This window comes from Betta splendens, chromosome 21 (assembly GCF_900634795.4).
Source record: "Betta splendens chromosome 21, fBetSpl5.4, whole genome shotgun sequence".
Taxonomy (NCBI): Eukaryota; Metazoa; Chordata; class Actinopteri; order Anabantiformes; family Osphronemidae; genus Betta; species Betta splendens.
The window spans coordinates 11,224,863-11,230,610 of record NC_040899.1 but is presented as its reverse complement, the minus strand read 5'-3'; the positions used below and the strand labels follow the sequence as shown (position 1 = coordinate 11,230,610).

At 43.8% G+C, this 5,748-nt stretch overlaps 1 long non-coding RNA gene across 1 annotated transcript; it reads left to right on the top strand.

The window, feature by feature from the left end:
- The first annotated feature begins 698 nt into the window (after positions 1-698).
- On the top strand, positions 699-5,475 carry LOC129603540 (uncharacterized). The gene is made up of 2 exons (XR_008693486.1): positions 699-2,858; positions 3,289-5,475. It is a non-coding gene; the product is annotated as an uncharacterized LOC129603540 (long non-coding RNA).
- The last annotated feature ends 273 nt before the right edge of the window (positions 5,476-5,748 follow it).

Sequence of the window (5,748 nt, the reverse complement as noted above, 5' to 3'; positions counted from 1 at the left end):
ACGTCTGCAGTGTTCTCAAAAACATGCAGATTTTATAGGCAGAGTTGTTGGTGCTCATCTGCTATGAATGAGATGCGTCCGCCGCACCTTCTTGTGCTGCAGCTCCAGTACCTGGAACGTCTCGGAGTGAGCTTGAATATTCCCTACTCCAGTATGCTTAAAAAGTAATGACAGGGCTGTCTTTCGTGTTGATCCACTCATTTGTCTCATTCAGTCACAGCTGAGTGAGACAAATAAACAGTCATCACAACTATTAATTGTTCTCCATCCAGGAGGCATAGGAGCAGCCGGGACACGTCAAGGCCTCTCCTAGACTTCACATGTTACATTGTGTTTTATTGTATTTGAACAGCTGTCAGTAAGTTACAAGCCTGCGCGGATCCAGGCAAATAAATAAACCAACAAGCTTATCAGTCAGACTGCGAGGAGCCTGTCACGGGTTGAATTAAATATCGCTGGAGCTTGCCAACAACAAACACCCTGATCCCCTGCAATGATTTTCCCCTCCAACTGCAACATTAATTTCTCCGCGTAATGAGGACACCGACGAGCCCGTCGACAGGAGCGACAGCGCTGAGAACCGTATCCTTGGCCCGTGACGGAGTGAAGAGGACGTGATGCTGCGGTTGAGTGGCTCCGGGGTGAGAATCTGAACAAAAGAGGCAGTTTGAGGAGTTACTTCTGCTGATGAACCAGGCTTGAATCATCTCTTTTCGTCCTTACGTCCTCACCTGTTCCGCGTGGTCTCTGCTCCGTCGCCCCCTGGTGGTCAGGTGAGGTCAAAGCACAAGGGAAGCGGGGGGAAAATCCAGCTCTCAAGCTGTAGTAAACTTTACAAAATCTCAGCATAGGTGAAACCATTTAAACTTTGCACTAGCGTGAAATCGCACACTCTACTGTGGCATCCATAACCACAACATGTGCTACATTTGAACCGGAGGCGCACTTTGCTCCTCTGTGCCGACGCTACCCACAGACGCCGCACGCGTGTCGCTGAAGACGCCTTCTCATCCCGGGCGGCTTTCATCTGTGGACACCTATAGGGCAGCGACCTCATTCTGCAAATAAAGGGAGAGAGACGGGAGCCCGTAAAGCCTGTAGACGTACAGGGCACACGAGTAAACGGCCCAGCCTTGATGCCTGTTGCCTAGCTACCACCCACATCCATCCTGTATGATTCTTATTCCGTGCCTTTTCTCTCTTTCCTCTCTTTTTGTTGCCGGCGCGGAGCGACGTCTTGGATGACGCCGGACAGATTACGGGCACATGACGACCACACGCACGTGCGCCCGTCATCTGTTTGATCTCTTGTTTATGCAGCACATTTGAATGGTCTGCCTCAGAGCTCTTGGGCCAGGCAGCGCTGGTGATCAGGAACAGGCTACTTCCCCCACACACGAGAGTTAAACTCAGATCACCTCATTAAATTAACAATGTAAAAAACAGGATGTGTCACGTCTGTATGGAGGCATATTTCTAACTTGAACTGTCAGTCACTGTCCGCATTTCATTACTCTATCATAGCGAGATCCATGTGTCAGCTGTAATTCACATTCTGCAGTGTTTATTTATTTATTTATTTATTTATTTATTTATTTATTATGACGTTATTCGGCAGATTTCTCCTTGTGAGCTCTGCAAAGAACGAGCCGAATGTCAGCGGCGGCGTTGACTATGTAAAGGCAAGGGCAAAACTCCTCCAGAGCCACGGTTGTATATGGATCGTAAAATAAAAGTCTCTTGAAACATTCAGCACGCGACGCAATAAATATATTTAGCACGTCCAACAATGTTTGTGTGGCCGGAGGGGGGACGCGGAGGACACTGTGAGCTGGAGGCTGAGGCTCCGAGGCTGAAACGGGGCTTCTGGGTTTAAGGGGAACAGAGAGGAGCTGAGTGCCCATCTGGAATTTCACAGTAGGTTTATAGCGCTTGTTTTTTTTTTGCACTGAATCATAATTTCCACAGATGTTGGGTGGCTGTTTCAACATTTGGATACTGTCGCTAGTAAATGTAATGCTTTTTCCCTTTTATTTCCTTTCTTGGAACTCTCTCTTCTGGACTTGTGCATCAGAGGTTAGTTACACAGCAATTTGAAATTCCCTCCAAATCGTTATATCATCATCATGTCATTAAGGCCCTTCAACCTTAATGATACCTTCCAGTGGCTGGAAGCCCTTCACGTGTTATTTCTTCTATATTTAGGGGATATTCTGCATGTTTTTTGACAGGAAAGATGGACAGTACTCGATTTTGTATCAATATATGTTTGTACATGCGGAAAACATTCAACAGAAACACCAAAGCTGCCATTTTAAACTAAACCAATAGTGATAAATAAATACTGTGATTTAACCAGCTAACATTTGGTCCTGACATTTACTTGATGAAGTGAGATTGTAATCTGAGGGCAGATTTAGTACTGGTTGGTGTTTTCTCCTACGTCTGGCTAACCTTTGCTGTTCTCCACCGGGTTTGTTGAATATGTTGATGAAATTAGCCCTCGCGGATGCGTACGGGCGGTGTTTGTGCTGTGGCTCGTGAGTCAGGCGCAGCCCGGGGCAGATGGTGGTCAGAGTGGTGCATAAGGCTCTCTTGATATTCATCAGGAGAGTTGACCTCTGCCATGATGCATTCAAACATCCGGCGAACCTCACTCGCAGCCGGGCCCTGCATAATGAATGCGCGCGGGGGTTCCGAAAACAAGACTAAGCCCGTTTTCAGTTGAGTGCATTGTGCGCGCATTCGGTTTAAATGTTTACGTGTCGGGTTTTTTTTTTTTTCTCGAAGAACGAGCGCGTTGCCGATCATCTCATCCAAGGTCGCTGTATTTGAAGAATTTGCTGGGGCGACGCAAGGTCAGTCAACAAAGATCACCGGCGTATTAGTTAAAGGAAAAACACGCACCCACACTCAGCCATCAAATTCCTTCTCAAGTAAATAAGCTTAGAAAAAAAAACAGTACCACAAAGCAAGCGAGTCGAGTTTGATGGAGCTTTGACACTGGACTTTCACTGCTTTAAAGCGATGAGGCTCAATAGAAATAGTAAAAGCAACGTTTTATTCCTGAACTAAACCCATTAGAAATCATTGTAACGGTTTTGAGTCCAATTAAACACATAAAATCATTAATTTAACACCTTTAAAGTAAAAAAATAAAATTAGAAACGTTTGTCGGGGAAAAAAATATAAAACCTCTATGAATGATAATTAATTTGGAGGGAAACTGAAGTCATTGAAGTTGTGGACCAGGCTGGAAGGAATCATAAATAAATTTCCAAATTTCAGGGCGTGCGTGGACAGATGGGGAACATTCAACACCACTGCTGGCAGGCACAGATTATTCAGCAGGAACCACAGGACAATGCTAGCGCTTACTCTGTCAACAACAACAGAGATGCCACGGAGAAGCCATGACAGTGGCTGATGGTTTACTGATGATAAGCCAGATTCTGGATCAGCCAAAAGGCTACTGTACAAAAGAGATCAGAGCACAAGACGCAACCATCAAACACTACAATGCAGCATAAAAACCAATCTGGGTTTGGCCTTGCTGCCTAAGACTGACAGTCAGAGTTGATTGAATTACAGAATGGGTTCATTGTTGGTGTAATGAAGTTCTATATCCAGATACATGTAAATCTATGCAATGTAAACAGTTAACGCAATCAACCTCCATATTCCTAAGTAAAAATTAAGTAAATAATGAATCTGAATTGTTTTTGTTTTTCATTTCCAGGTACTTTTGTTGATATAGTTTTGGGACTTGCATGAGATCAGATCATAAAGATGATTTATTTTATTGTTTCTGATGCTTCTAATATTATGTGGGTGTTATTGTATAATGGTCAAATGCAGATTCATATTTCTGTTCCTGCTTAAATTACATTTTGTTGCTTTATGTATTGCAGCTTTGTGACACTTTCATTTTACGCGCACACGCACACGCACACACACACACACACACACACACACACACACACACACACACACACACACACACACACACGCACGCGCACACGCACACACACACACACACACACACACACTCACATTCTCTTATTGCCATTTTCACACCGTCTCACACACAGTCCACCTGGTGCGCTGCATGTAAGGATGTGATACCTGTGAGAACGTGTCACCACACTCTGTTCCCAGTGTGTGTGTGTGTGTGTGTGTGTGTGTGTGTGTGTGTGTGTGTGTGTGTGTGTGTGTGTGTGAGAGAGAGAGAGAGTGAGAGAGATCAAGTGAGAAAGGATTGTTTGTGTATTCTAGTTTGTGTTTTCTTCTTTACAGTATAGCTTGATCACCTAACAGGGAGACTGAAGTCACAGTGTGTTGCTGAACACTGGAACATGTCCTATGTTTGTGTTTTTGCGTGTGTTTGTGTGTAAGGGGAGAAAGGGGAGGTGAAGGGAGGGGAGTCCACGACAGGTGCTTTCAGAGAACCCCTTTGACTCATAGTCTCTTCACTAATTGAATTTAGGCTCCTTATGCACATATGCATGTGTGTGTGTGTGTGTGTGTGTGTGTGTGTGTGTGTGTGTGTGTGTGTGTGTGTGTGTGTGTGTGTGTGTGTGTGTGTGTGTGTGTGTGTGTGTGTGTGTGTGTTTCTTTTGTCTGTCCATGGGAAAGGTTTGTCTTTTCTATTCCCTCAAACTGCTTAACATCTTAAAGCTCAGGAAGTCAAACATTTTGTTTTCCCTGCTGAATATAATGAATATTTAAGACAACATAGAGCAATAATAACTGACAATACCCTATATAATAATGTGAGATTGCATGGGCTTGTATGCATCAGAGTGAAGCACTACAGCAAGCAAACTCCATGAAATGAAGTGCACTGTAAGTACAGAGGCAAAGCCATGATATGCTGAGTATAGAACATATGTTTTATTGGTGTGATCTTTCGTTCTTTCATGTCAAATGTGCTGGAGAATTATTTTAATTATCTGTGAATAGCTTGTGCGATTTACAGAAGCAGGATGGTACAAAACAGAGGTTGTTCAGTCTCAGTTTGCAAAACTAACAATAACATTCGCCAGCTGGGAAGACGGCCTTTAGCCTGAGTGGGAGTCGCTGGCTGAAATGAAAGAAGAGAGAAAAGTATTTTAAGGATGATTCTGGTGTTGCTGAGATATATTTTTTTCTGTGGTCACACAGTAATACATTCACTGCATTGTGTGGCTTGAAACCGTGACTGGTTGTTTTATACTTTGTCAGAAAGACTCATTGTCTTTTAATTAAGCTTTGAAAGACTTAATTGATTCCATTAGGGCTGCATTTTGACACTGCTATGCAAAAAGGCTACAAATACGTTTGTATATCAGGCTGAGATCATTTTGTGAATGTGAATATCTACTGTGAGGAGATCATGGCTCTACATTATTAAAACATGTAAAACTGTTATTCAATCATCGGTTCTTTCCCTGACGAGAACATTCCGACTGAATAAAATGCTAATTATGAAAGAGATTTCAGCTGAAAATTCATTCTGAGGGAATTTGGTCCGAGGACCTGCAGTACAGTAAGTTCACCCTGTCCAAATTTCCACTGTGGGCTCGCGCATGTTGAATCGTGCCTGCCACCCACAAGCTATTTTCCACCTGCTGCCCACCTACATCAACACATCCACAATAGTGATGCGGAGCCCAGGATAAACACAAGCACAGACAGACACAACAGAGTGCACATGGCAGCCACGCTCTTTAGATTAACCTCCATCCTCCCAGATGAGACCTATTGTCT